The sequence below is a fragment of the Lonchura striata genome, chromosome 6, assembly GCF_050655825.1.
Source record: "Lonchura striata isolate lonStrDom1 chromosome 6, ASM5065582v1, whole genome shotgun sequence".
Taxonomy (NCBI): domain Eukaryota; kingdom Metazoa; phylum Chordata; class Aves; order Passeriformes; family Estrildidae; genus Lonchura; species Lonchura striata.
In genome coordinates, this window is record NC_140708.1 from 10,772,650 (window position 1) to 10,786,906 (window position 14,257).

A 14,257-nucleotide genomic window follows, 5' to 3' on the forward strand; every position below is an offset into this window, starting at 1 on the left:
TCCCACAAGAGAAAAAATCCCCAGCCTTGACCAAGCCATTAATGCAATGTGGATAAAGGTGGGCTGGAACCAGGGGGCAGAGCTGGTACCTCCCTGGCTGGAGGCAGAGCTGGCACAGAAGAAGCTCTGAAGGAGGGCACTGGTTTGTGCTGAGGCTCTGGAAAGAGTCAGGTGTAATCACAAGGCAGCCCAAGAAACAAAGGCATAAAGCCAACACATCCTGAGCCTGAGCTGAATAACCCACCCCTGTGCTAACACCTGCCTTCTGCCCTGCAAATGTGACAGACAAGCAGCATCAACATTAACATTCACCTGCTTATTTTATCATGTTCTTTTAGGAGTTCCCTGTTGCTCTGTTTGTAGGAGTTATTAGAGCCCATGATGTACAAAATTGTCCAGACTGGCCTAAAACTGTCCTCTGGCACCCTTTCTTATTGCTGGAATTTGCTATGCTTTTGTTTTTGTTTTTTTTTTTTTTATTATTTTTAGCTCAAGCACCAGAGTCTGTCATATCCCATTCACTTTGCCTTTCATGTGCAGACACAGAGCCCCAGATAGCTGGAGGCCCTTTGGGAGAGATCTCCTCTGACAGGAAAAGCTCAAGGCAGAACACTGAATTTCTCCTTAAAAACACAAAACAAGAGAGAAACAGATTCATTTCCTCTAGGTAACGTCAGGCTGTAGAATTTCTTTGACTGTATTTACAATACATGAATGTAAATAACCATGTCCAACACTGTTTTCACATTGCAAGAGGTGAGCTAATAAGGCCACAGAAGCCTTAATCTGGCCATGAAAACACAAATTTCAGCACATCTCTTTTATGATATTTTCACCATCTCAGGGGATTATCTGCCTCCTCTTTGGGCCTCTGGCAGGTTTTGAGATGTCAGTGTGGAAGCAGCACATCATGAATCCCCCCAGGGCAGAGACCCACTCCAACCTTTATGCTGCCAAGGAAAATGTTTGGAAATTTTTGCTTTCAAGTACTAAAAATTGGTTCATTCCTAGGAGATAAAGCTTAGTTATTTGGTGGCATAATGTATCTCTAGATTTGGAATTACCTACAGAAATAAGTTAGAAAAGACACTAACTTTTCAGACTTATGGGTGAGGAAAAAGAAAAACAAACTAAAATCCAAACCAAAAATGCTGCCAAAGGATGAAATAATGCATGAGCCACTTACAAAGCCATGTACCTACAATGTCTGATGCCAGACTGCCACAGGGAATTCATTTAGCTAAGTCTGACAAAGAGCATTTATCATGTCAAGTTCTATCCATGTGATATTTACCAATATAAAAATTAATTACAAGTTGTCAAATTATCCTACATTTCCAGCAGTAAATCCTTCCTCCACAGTTAATGACTCAAAGTAAAAGAGTGCACATGTTCAACCAGAGATGTTTCTGAGACTTCCTACTGGATTATTGCTCCAGAACTTTTCACCTGTGCTTCCATCCACTGGCAGCATTCTCCTAGTGCACCATGCTATTAAAAATAATGGTTTGGGGCATCAATAATATATTAAAGATGGCCTCCTCAACATGGCTGGGGTGACAGGCTAATAAATCCATCATTTTTTGAACATTTGCAGTCATACTTCTCACGATTAATGATGTGGCATTGATGAACTCCATTGTCAAGAAATGAGGGAAATGGAAGTTGAAAGCAAAGAGAAAAACAAAGAGAAAGCAAAAAGAAAAGCTTTAAACTGAGCCCAGTAAAAGTGCAAAGGATCCTAAAGTGTAGGGATTTCTTAACTCCATACCCAAGCAGGGAGCAGGCTGCTTAACAGGAGATTCAGATTTGTGCTGGTAGACACCCTAACAAGAAGTTTGGCCTCAATCTTCACTTTAAAATCTATTTGGTAGCTTGACAGTATCTAAGGATCTGCAGCATGAAGAGCAAAGACTTGTCTCCCTGAGCTCCTTAAGTTTCACCATCCAAAAACGAACCAGTAAGACTATCACATACTTTGGCTTCCTAAATTATCAATGGACAGGGACAGGAGCCTCCAGAAAGACACACTGTATTTCTGAGCCCTATGAAGGTAGAATTAGTGACTGGAATATTAAACTCTGATTCAAAGAGATTTCTCAGTATCACCAGAGAATCATTAATGCATTATTTTATGACTAATAAACATCCATTTCCCATCTACGCATGCTAATTGAAAATTTTAATTGACATTTCAAAGCCTACAGCTCCTTCACTTCACTTTTTGAGTGGAACTACAGTTGCATACACAAAATGGGCATTTTCCTAGATCTACTCATTAAGTAATGACTGCACAGAGTAAATGTTTATTCCTACTAAACTACATGACACTTTTTCACTTTCTCCTCTGGTAATATTTAGTATCATTTTTATTAAGTCAGTTGACAGAATATCAGCTTCTCTTCACGCTTCTTTCCTTAAACTCCTCTGTACTCCAGCTTCCCCTCCCAAAGGCAGCTCTGAGGAGGAGCCTGGAACAGTGCTCCTCCCAAAATTCAGCTCTTCCAGGCAGCACTGTGTGTGTGTGTGTCCCTTTGTGGAGCACTGTGTGTGTGTCCCCTCCTGTAATGCTGGCCTCATCAGCCACACAACAGAAGCAGTGGACTCCCAGACATGCTGCAAGGAAGGAATTAGACTATGGAAATAGGCAGTGGGCATCACATACACCAAGAGGAAAAGTCCTTTTCCTGCTAACAGAGCCAGGAATTAAACAAATCAAAGGACTAGCCTAATTCAACACCGATGCTCACAGAATCCTGCAAGTAATGTAATTTCTGGTTTAATTCCTTTTCTATTCTGATTCCAGAGTTTTCCTTCAAGCAGCAATAAAGAAAACTTTTAAGATCTATTTATTTTCAACAGATGATAAAACTTGTTCTTCATGAACTTCTACAGTCTAAAAGTCATCTGGTGCCTCCAATTTTGGCATCACAACAGCAAGGAATTCCATCTTAGAAAGCAACTGAATTCCCTCTATTTAGGAAATTCAAATTAAGAAAGCCCTACATTTAGATCATATAAAATTGCAAATTCATTTTGAATTTTTTTCATACAAGGAGCTTCATGCATGGAGCTAGTAGCAATCAATGATACAGCTGGATTAAGAAACTCAAAAGACCTTTTTAAAATTAGTAAACATGTTAATGATTTGTGTCAGTGTATCTGAAATGTGTTATGTCTGGTATTGTTGGAGAGTTGACTGACACTAGATTCATACATGTGCAAGAATGAGGAAATCTCAAATATTCCTAGTGGAATAAATAACTATGGCTAAACAGTCCTTTACTAATATTAAAAGGAAACATAAGCCTGGTCCACTTATAATCCTCAGGTAAAGCAGAGATTTCACTGTTCCAAAGAGACCATCTCCCCTTTTTTCAAGCTGTAGCAGTGTTACAAATTCCTTACAGCTTGCACATGGCTATTTTAATTATTAGGGTTTCATGTCAGTATTCCATTCCTAGATCTCAATATTCCATATAGCACTGTTTAGTTACATTTACTTGAAGTAATTTAACTTGGATTTCCAGAGTTGTGTTTAAGCACCAGAAATCATCTTGGACAGACTGTGTGATGAGGATTAGCATTGCAGCACCTCAGAGAGCATTTCCTTTGAGAGAAGACATAGGCAAGAGTGAAATACTGTAATAAAACTTAAAAAAAATAATAAGCATGGTACCAGAGTTTAAAATTTGCTATCTTTCTTAGGTTCAAAGAATGAGATATGAGATTCCTCCTTAATTCTTCCATTTGTAAGAGCAGACCTGTGAATTGTGTGGTCTTATCCAAGGACCTGATTTTCAGCTGTATGTGACTCACAGTGATAAAAAGAGCCATTAGCTTCAAATACAGTTTCTTCTTCCTGAGAGTTTCAGCTGAAAATTCCTACAATACAAGAGATAACTGCAGTATGATGACTTGGTAGCTCCAATATATCTTTTTATAGTAGAATATCAAACAATAAGTTAAAATTCAAGAGTGTATTCGGACCCATCTTCATTTCAAGATAGGTCTCACAAAATTTTGTCAGCATAAGAGCACAAAGAAGATGTCGCTCAGCCACTTTTGCTAGACAAATAACACAACTGCCTTTTCTTTTTTTGTTGCCTGTAACAGCAGAAGTTGTGCTATAAAGTAAAAAAATATAACTCTGCCTCTGGACTGCTGGAAAAGCTGAAACTGCAGAGCCAACCTGTGTACAGCCATCGTGGTGGAGCTCCCCAGGGACACTCCATGCATGTGCTCAGTAAATCCCAGTGCATAGGCTGCTGCCACCTCCAGAAAACAAAAAGCAAGGCCATATCCTCATACTTTTAAGTTCACACACTATTTTAATAGATAAGTGCATAAGGAACAATAAGAAACTTACCAAGGGAAAAATTCTGGAAGAACAGTCAATAAAAACAATAGCAAAACGAGTTTGCAAATATGACTAGCTTGAATGACTAAAAAAAAAAATCATTATAGGATCTACTTGTATAAAACAATTAAGTTGGGATGCAGGTGGATCACTGTTTAAAAATGTGGACATTGATTTTGGCTGTGGATATTTTTTATGCAAATGTTAGTAAAACATGCTAGAACTTAGAGCAGACTGCGCAGCCACAAGGTCCTTTCCCTCCAATAATATCCTTACCTGTAACATTCGCTGAAGTCTCCTAAAGAACCAGAATAAATACAAACAGACACATTTCCTGAAATAAATCTTGTTACATCTGTACTGCTGAAGTTTTGCAGAGCTCAGTCACAAGAGAGCTGCCAAGCAGAAGAGTGCCTGGCTGCCCAGGTTCTAACTGAATTCTTTTTCAAAATACCTCCCTCTTTGAAGGGCTGCAAAATGTATTCAAATTCTCATAGGAAGAGGATTTCTTTGAAAGATTCCTGTTGTTCTGGAGAACTAGAATTGGGGAAGAACTCCTCTGTTTCTGAGTTGCTTTATTTTCTCTCATGACAGTATGAGATTTTGAATATTAACAGAAGGAAGTGAGAAATAAATGTGATATTTCAGACTTTCAAAGTAAGGTTTGCTTTTAATTTTCTCTATTGATTTACACAGCAATTTTTGTGAATCAAATTTAATTTAACTTGCTAACAGGGTTATAGTATATAGTATATCATGAGGTATTCCCTTGCAATATCAAGTTACAAATTAGTCCTTCCATTACTTCCATATCATATTTATGACTGTGTAGTCAAAGCATCTGTGGTGTCCTACATCAAAACACAGCCAAAATTGCATCTGACACAACCCAGCAGGTGAAAGAAAGGCAGAATCTAATACCCAAGATCCCAAGGTGATGGGCAGAATCAGTGTTGTATCTTTAATGCCGCATTTAAAAATATTTAATCTTCTAAATTTTGCTACTTTGCAACAAAACCAATTCAATTTACATTCTGCTTTCAAATAATTATTTAATCACTAATTAACAACTTACAAATGTCTACTGACTTGCTGAGAAATTTGTCATAGTCTCCATAATAATCTACTCACAATATTCTGTCTGTCCTCAAGATCTTACTGCTGTTTTCCTGGGCAGTCAGTTTGTTCAATCACATGTTCCTCCATAACACTTCTCCTTTTGTCCTTTCTCTATCCAGAAACATTATGCAAGGAAGAAGCAGGAAGCTGTAGGAAAAACAAAATAACTTATTAAATTGTTGAAACAATGCAGCTTTAGACAGCTGAAGAACAAGCACAATAAAATAAACAGCTATGATATAAATTTGCTGTGAGCCCTTACATTTTCTGAGCACTGCATGTATGCAGCCATCATAAATTAAGATTAATCCTAGGATTTTTGGGATCACCTGAGCCTCCAGTCTGTTCCTGTAGTTTTTCTCTCCAGTTGACTGGAAGACCACCTCGGGTGAAAACCTCTGTTTATCTCCACAGAAAATGGAGAGCTTGAGAACAGAAAAAAATACCCAGTAAGGACGAAGTCAGAAGGAGGAAGGAAGGTGATGCTTGTGTGCTCCTCAGGCCATGTCACCACAGGTCCTGTGCCAGGTGGGCTCCATCTCAAGTGTCCCCATCTCAAGGCAACGGCACACACACAGGACTTTCCACGAGGAGAAAAACCCTGCCCGTACTGAGGGCCTCAAGCAATCACCACACATATTTTAGTGACCAGAAAGAAAAATATCTGCAACTCAAAGTCACTGGCAGAGACTTTCAGCTTGGCCTGGCCTGATCCTGTACCCTTGGAGAGGAGCTGCAGCAGCTTGGCTCTGTCTGCTGGCACTGCCCTGTGCACTGCTAGGGATTTTTTTCAGCAGGTGGAATTCTAAGTGAATGTTGAGAGGAGAGGAAGAAAATCCTCAAGGTTTTTTTCAAAGTTTGGGAAGCTTCAAGAATCTGGATAATTTTGAAGGGAATAAAAACTTGTCCTTCAGGGCTATTTCCCATATGAAACCTAGGGGGAAATACAGTACAAGAAAAATGTTGGTTCAGTTCTGTGAGATACACAGAACTCAGCCCATCTTACATCAGGCAAAGGAATTTTGAGAAGGTAATGGGAATGATTCCCAGCTCATCATAGTGTGACCATGCTTAAGGATGTCTGTTTGTTTCAGGAATCTCATAATCTTACGATGTCATGGTTCTTCTAAAACTGTAGCTCTTTTACCACATTTGCTGCCAGCCTGATTGCTTCCCCAATCCGCAGGTTGTTAGGTCATTTCTGTTAATACAAGGCCAATGCTGTACCTGGGGATATTTAATATGCCAATCAAACAGAAAAACTGCCTGGAAAATCTCAGTGAGTTTTAAATGGAATTCCTTCCCTTTGCTTGAATAGCATTTTCTGATAAGCCTTTTCCAAAAGAGCACACAGAGCTGTGCATCATCACAATAATTATACCAGAAAAAGTGCATATGGTGAACACAAGGACATACTGGACACTCTCTGAACAATATAGAAAAGCAGATCTTTTTCCCTTCACATAAAGAAAACATTTGTGACAAAATGATATTAAAAGAAAATTGTTACGGGGCTTTCACATCAGGGACAACTACAGTGCTGAAAGACAGCAATTGGTAATTGGAGGAGTTGAAAGTGGGATGTTTATTTGTCACAATTTTTCTTCCCAAACAATCACAGGTTTTCAAAAAGCTGATTTTGAAAAGCTCAGTACAAATAGCTGGTTAGCCATTAAAAACACATCTATTCCCTATTTCCTGATGGACAGAGCTTCTCTGACACCCCACTGGGCCCTTCCCACCTCAGGCTCTTTCCAAAACCACTGTTTGATTTCTCTTGCTGGCAGGCACTTTTAGCCCACACTCGAGTAGTTCTGTTATTCTGGGCTTTCTACCCAAAACTTGTTTTTCAGTCTGAAAGAGCCAGTGAACCCAAACTCATTCTTCCTTGGTAATCGGCTGCTGATGGGAACTTGCTGTGAACCACTCCTTTCCCTCTGGGCCATTTGTCTTCACCTCCTCAGGGTGAAATTAAGTGATAAGCAATTTCAGAATTAGGTCACTGTGAAATCTCTCTAAGTTATCATAATGTAGGTCTAAATTCCACTTGGGTTTTCTCCTTAACTACCCAAACTGGCAATTTCAGACACACAAGGATCAGACTTACCTCTGATCCACAGGGAGAAAGTCAGTGGGGGCTCTCTGTCTCCACATTGCATGATTGCTTAAATCCAATGTGAAGTTGTTTTCAGTGGGAAATAAATTGATTTAGTGTTTCAAAAGCCAAGAACTTGCCTGGAGAGGATTTGTAGCCATTTGTCTCTTCCTCCTTCCATTTTTGTTATCATATGATCCTCACTTATTTGCCTTCCTGGGCAGTTTTCCATGTGCAGCATGCAGAACCTTAAGCATTATAAATCTTGAAAAGTATTTTAGAAATTTGTACATTTCTAAATATTTCAATCTAAATTACATATAAGGTCCATAGCAAAAGCCCTCTTTCCTCACCTGAAGCTTGCACTTGGCCCAGATGAACATGCTGCAATCACGTAGCTGCTCTTTGAAGTTTGAAATGTTTGAATTTTAATCCCTTTAACACAGAGGTATACCCACCCTTATAGTTCAAAAGTAATTGTTTCACTATTGGCCCGTATTGTCTGTTTTGCTCTTTCCCTCCAAATTTTAATTTTTCCACTACTTGCAAAGTTTCTGTGCCCTTGTAAACTGTCATTTACATTAAAGTAATAAAGGATCAGTTCAATAAAATATTTTAGACAGCATTAGGAATTAAGTAATAATTTTTTACTCAAAAAAATCAGAAACCATTACTTCCTCTAAGTGCAATTTCACATTTTTAAAAAATATTTTCTCTGTAAGAGGAGCCAAAATCTTGGCTGTGCTGCAGAGCCTTTTGTTATTACTTTATAACAGGTTGTTTAGATTTCCAAGAACCTTTTTAGTTTGTTAATAGCTGTTTGGGCATAGGGCTTTATTGATTTATAAAGTCACAGCCATTTTTCCTGTCTCTGATGTTTACAACAGCTAGGTGGAAAACAATGCTGGCTTTGCAAAAACAGCACAAGTTTACAGCAGCTAAGGTAAGACATTATTCTTTGGGAGGAGGAAAGGGAAAAGAAGGAAACCTGTTTCAGGGGAAAAAACAACTGCACAGGTTAGGGAACACACGAGGATGCTTCAGTCAATATTTATCTCTCAGATCAATAAAACTTGATGTTTACTTCAGTGAAATCAATATCTGCTTAATTTAAGTGCTGTTGTTCCTTGGCTCCATCTACTTCTCCATGTTTCCAAGATCTCTTCTCAGTGCTTAAGATTTCAAACTAGATCATCTAACCTGATCTTTGCATTTCCAGAATTTTCATCATGGGCTCAAAAAAAACAATTAAAACAAACAAAAAAAAAAATTTTAAAAAAGATCCACACAAGAAAACTCTCACAAACAAATGAAAAAAACAACAAAACTAAACTAAAAGTTATTCCCTTCACTGAACACTGGAGAGAAATTGATTTTTTTTCCATAAATTTCAATCTTTATCTAAGCCAGGGGAAAAGTAAGGAGGCCTTAGTAAGAGGTTGTACAGCCAAAAGTAGGGGCAGGAGGATTAGCAAAGATGTTGGCATCCTTGCTAGTTCTCACAGGTGCTGAAAAAAGGTGTTTTATCTGCTAATATTCTTCCTAATACCTGGCTTCCTGTGTGGAGACTGTCCTTATCCAGATTGATTTTATAAGCTGGCAGAGTGTTGTCAGAGGTATCTGAACCCAAACTGAGTCCTAAAGATCCTGATCTCCATCACAGCTCTTAACAGTCTGGCATGGGGCATCAGACTCTCTGGCTGCTTTTTCAGGTCATGATTTCTGCACTGCGCTGCAAGGAAATTTCAGCTGAATCCTTAAAGGACCCTGCAGCAGCACAGCACTTGGCAAGCCCATGGAGATTATTCTTTCTGCTGGAGCAGGCCATCCTGTAAATGCTGCTTGATGAAATCCAGATAAACTGCTCCATGACCTTACTGGGTACTGAGGCCAGGCTGACTGGCCTGTAATTCCCAGGATCCTCCTTCCCACCCTTGCTGTCAATGGTGCCACACTGGCCAGCTTCCAGCCACCTGGAACCTCACCAGTGAGCCAGGGCTTGTTCCCCTTGCTCTCAGGAGGCTGAACAGGAACTTCCCTTGTTCTCAGGAGGCTGAGCAGGAGCTTCCCTTGCTCTAAGGATGCTGAGCAGGAGCTTCCCTTGCTCTAAGGATGCTGAGCAGGAGCTTCCCTTGTTCTCAGGATGCTGAGCAGGAGCTTCCCTTGCTCTAAGGATGCTGAGCAGGAGCTTCCCTTGTTCTCAGGATGCTGAGCAGGAGCTTCCCTTGCTCTCAGGACACTGAGCAGGAGCTTCTCTTGTTCTCTGGACACTGAGCAGGAGCTTCCCTTGGTCTCATTAGCTGTCCAGGCACAGGGGAGGCTTTCCTCCAGCTGTCAGAGGTGTGATCCAAAGAAGGCTCTAGGGAGCAGGCAAACAGGAGCATGGCACAGCAGTTTGTGCAGGCAAGGTTGTAGGCATCCTCCTGGTAATGCTGTTTTTATTTTATCTGGCTTGATTTTGGTTGGAGGTTTCTTTCTTTTTTTCTTTCCTGCAATGGTCTCTAAAAGATCGAAAGCTATAGTGAGTAAAAGCATACCAAGCTAAACAGAACCCTCCAAGGAGACACATCTGTCCAGACCCCTTCCTGCAAGGAGTGTTTGAGCCTCTCAGTAGCACCAGGGGATGGTGCAAAAGATGCCTGTATGTGGTGAGAACCTGTGAATGATCTCCTCTGCCTGGTGGCTGAGCTTAAGGAGTAAGTAGAAGGATTAAGGAGTATTAGAGAAAGTGAGAGGGAAATAGACTGGTGGAGTTTCACCCTTTTATCCCTGAGAGAAGCCCACCAGGCATCAGAGGACTCCCATACCTCCTACCATCAGGCTGAAGGAGACCTAGCTGATGAAGGGGAGTAGAAATGGGCCCCTCCTTGGGGAGGTAATAAAAATTTCTCCCAACCCCCATCACCCACCCAGGTGCCACTTCAGAATAGGTGTGAGCCCCTGAATCCAGAGGGTCAGCCAGATGACACAGAAGAAAATTAAGTGCCCAGTTGGCCTCCCAATTACGCTTCATCTGTCAGACAGATCACCACTTCTAGCATAAAAAAAAAAAAAGACAAGAAGGGTAATCATCTCTCTTCTGAGGGGAACAGAGGGCCCATGTGTCAACTGGACCCATCCCACAGGGAGGTCTGCTGCCTCCCTGGGACCCAGGTATGGGATGTCACCAGGAGACTCCCTGGGCTGATTAAACCCTGATTATCACCCAGCTGATACTCCAGGCTGGCAGTGATGAGACTAAATAGAAGAGCACCAGGGCAATTAAAAGACACTTCAGGGCTTTGGGTCAAAGAGCACAAGTGGTGTCCTGTTCAGTCCCTTCAGTGACAGAGACAAATGAGAGACCGCATTAACAATGGGTGGCTTAAAGGCAGGTGTCATTGGCAGAATTTTGGGTTCTTTGATCATGGGCCAACTTTCATGGCCTGCTGGACTCAGATGACTTCCACTCTCTGTTAAGGGCAAAATTATTCTAGGCCATTAATTAGGAGGAGTCATTGAGAGGACTTTAATTTATGTTCAAAGAGGGAAGGGGATGCAGCTGGGATCTCCAGAAAAAAGCCCAGGGTCATAAGCCAAAATCAGCAGCTAAGACTGTCCCTATGTGGCAAAAGATGAGTCAATGAGGAAAACGACCAGCTTGGATGGGCAGGGAGCTCTTGGAGGAACTAAGGAAAAAAAGAAGAGGATGTGTCACCCTTGGAAGGAGGGTCAGGTATGTCTGTAAATGTTTAAGAGGGTTGCTATGGCATGTAAAAAAAAATTAGAGAGGCAAAAGCCCAGTTAGAACTCAAACTAGCAACTTCTTTGAAGGAAAATAAAAAATATTTTTATAAATATATAATGGCAAAAGGAAGGGTAAGGACAACCTCCATACTCTCTTAGATGCAGGAGAGAATTTAATAACTAAAGATGAGGGAAAAGCAGAGGTACTGAACACCTTCTTTGCCTCAGCTTTCAATTGAAAGACAGGTTGTCCTCTGGAAAATAGTCCTCCTGGCCTGGTAGATGGTGTCAAGGAGCAGAATGATTCACCTGTTATCCAGGAGGAGGGAGTCAGAGAACTGCTGAGCCACTTAGATGCTTATGAATCTATGGAACCAGAGGGGCTCCATCCCAGGGTGATGAGGGATCTGCAAGATGAGCTTGCAAAGCCACTCTCCACCATTTACCAGCAGCCCTGGCTCACTGGTGAGGTTCCAGGTGGCTGGAAGCTGGCCACTGTGGCACCATTGACAGCAAGGGTGGGAAGGAGGATCCTGGGAATTACAGGCCAGTCAACCTGGCCTCAGAAAGGTCATGGAGCAGTTTATCTGGATTTCATCAGGCAGCACTTACAGGATGGCCAGGGCATCAGACCCAGCCAGCAGGGCTTTAGGAGGGGCAGGGTGTGTCTGACCAACCTGGTCTCCTTCCCTGACCCAGTGACCTCCTGGTGGATGCAGGACAGGCTGTGGATGTGTCTGTTTGGGCTCCAGCAAGGCCTTTGGCTCTGTCTCCCACAGCACACTCCTGGAAAAGCTGCAGCCCACGGCTGGGCCAGGAGCACTCTGTGCTGGGCTCAGAACTGGCTGCATGGCCGGCCCAGAGAGTGGTGGTGAGAGTGCTGCATCCAGCTGGGGACAGGCACCAGTGGTGTCCCCCGGGGCTCTGTGCTGGGCCAGCTCTCTTCCAGGTTTTCATTGATGACATGGATGAGGGATTGAGTTCTACATCAGCAAATCTGCAGATGACACCAAGTTTGGAGCATATGTCGATCTGATGGAGGGTAGGAGGGCTCTGCAAAAGGACCTGGATGGGCTGGAAAACTGGGCTGAGTACAACAACAGGACATTTGACAAGTCCAGGTGCCGAGTCCTGCATGTTGGCCATAATAACCCCTCACAGTGCTACGGGCTGAGGACAGTGTGGCTGGACAGTGCCCAGGCAGAAAGGGACCTGGGGGCACTGGTCCACAGCCGGCTGAACATGGGCCAGCAGTGTGCCCTGGTGGCCAGGAAGGCCAGTGGCTCCTGGCCTGGATCAGGAATGGTGTGGCCAGCAGGAGCAGGGAGCTCATTCTGCCCCTGCACTCAGCCCTGGTGAGGGCACACCTCGAGTGCTGTGTCCAGCTCTGGCCCCTCAGTTTGGGAAGGACGTTGAGACGCTGGAGCGCGTCCAGAGGAGGCACCGAGGGTGGAGAGGGGCTGGGAACACAAACCCTGTGAGGAATGGCTGAGGGAGCTGGGGGTGCTCAGCCTGGAGAAAAGGAGACTCAGGGGTGACCTTGTCACTCTCTACAGCTCCCTGAAAGGTGGCTGTGCCCAGCTGGGCTTGGTCTCTTTCTCCAGGCAGCAACTGACAGGATGAGACGACCTGGTCTTAATCTGCTCCAGCAGAAGTTTAGGGTAGACATCAGGAGAAAATTCTTCATAGTAAGAGCAATTGAACACTTCAATCATGTTCTCAGGGAGGTGGTGGACTCACTGAACCTGGACATGGCATCCAGTTCCATGGTTTAGTTGATGAGGAGGTCATAGGTTGGACTAGATGATCTTAAAGGTCTTTTCCAACCTAGTTCATCCTGCAATTCTGTGAATTTGAGCATCAATTACCAATACTTGATAAACAAATTCGTCATTTTTTCTCCCCTCCACAGCTGGACCTGGGGGTTTTGCTAACCCCTCACACCAGAAAGCTCATTTCATCCTTTAACCTTCATCTCTTCTTTTCCTTAGCACAAAATTGCAGGAACCTATTTTCAGGTTTGCTAAACCCAAGGACGTTTTGGCTGCCAAGCTGCATCAAGAGGAAAGAAAAAAAGTGCTTTCATTTGGTCTTATCACAGAACTGATAATAACATCATTGTACATGCAAAGAACTCCAAGCTTGTTTATCTGCAACAGAATGACACATGCAAATATACATATGAAAGGCCCCAATATCTCAAGCTCTGATAGTTCAGTCAAGAATATTATATCCCCAAAATGCAAACAGAATTATTTATTCACATCAACTGTACTAATGCCTCTTGGTAATTTTCTGTTTTCCTATAACAAGCCTTGCCAGGTTCACTCTTTGGTTTTTGGGGAAATAATCTGAGAAGGAAAGAATTGCTTTCTGAATAATTTTCTGCCTTGATAATGAAAAGCCTCATACCACCTAGAATTATTTACTATTTGTTGTGTCCTGAATCTTCTACACAATTAAATTCTAAATATAATTCAAACCCTAAAATATTTTATCATCATATCCACTGCCAAAATAAAAGTTAGAACTAACTTGTTTGGTATCCAAATCATGGCTCAAAAGAATGGTTCCCTGTATGGTATCTCAGAAATGTACTGTCTTGTAACCAAAGGTTTGGTTTGCTTTGTTTTCAAGTTCCTGATTTCACCTGCATTTCCTGCCCTGCCCATTTTAATTTCCATTTCTATTTGGTAATACCTCCCCCACAGAGCGAGATATGTGTGTGCTACCAACGCTAAGCTTTTAGAGCATTCTGGTAACAGATTATAATTTAGAACTTTACCCTATAGCAGATCGGGTCATTGTTCACCTGCCAGAATAAATAACCTGTATACTGTTGAGAACTCAATTGCATCTGGATTTCTCATGTGGATATTTCACATCTCCATTTACATTCTCATTACCTTTTCTGTTGTGAGTGCTTGCACCAGCCATCCTGGGGATGGATTTGGATA

The 14,257-nt window shown here is 42.1% G+C and overlaps 1 long non-coding RNA gene across 3 annotated transcripts in view; it reads right to left on the bottom strand.

The window, feature by feature from the left end:
• The window catches only part of LOC144246565 (uncharacterized), a 538,094-nt gene that overhangs the window by 290,864 nt on the left and 232,973 nt on the right, over window positions 1-14,257 (bottom strand). For all 3 annotated transcript variants that reach the window (XR_014956250.1, XR_014956249.1, XR_014956251.1), the window contains 2 exons: window positions 7,715-7,838; window positions 5,492-5,626 (listed from right to left, as the gene is read on the bottom strand). This is a non-coding gene — a long non-coding RNA (uncharacterized LOC144246565). The remainder of the gene's footprint in view (window positions 1-5,491; window positions 5,627-7,714; window positions 7,839-14,257) is intronic.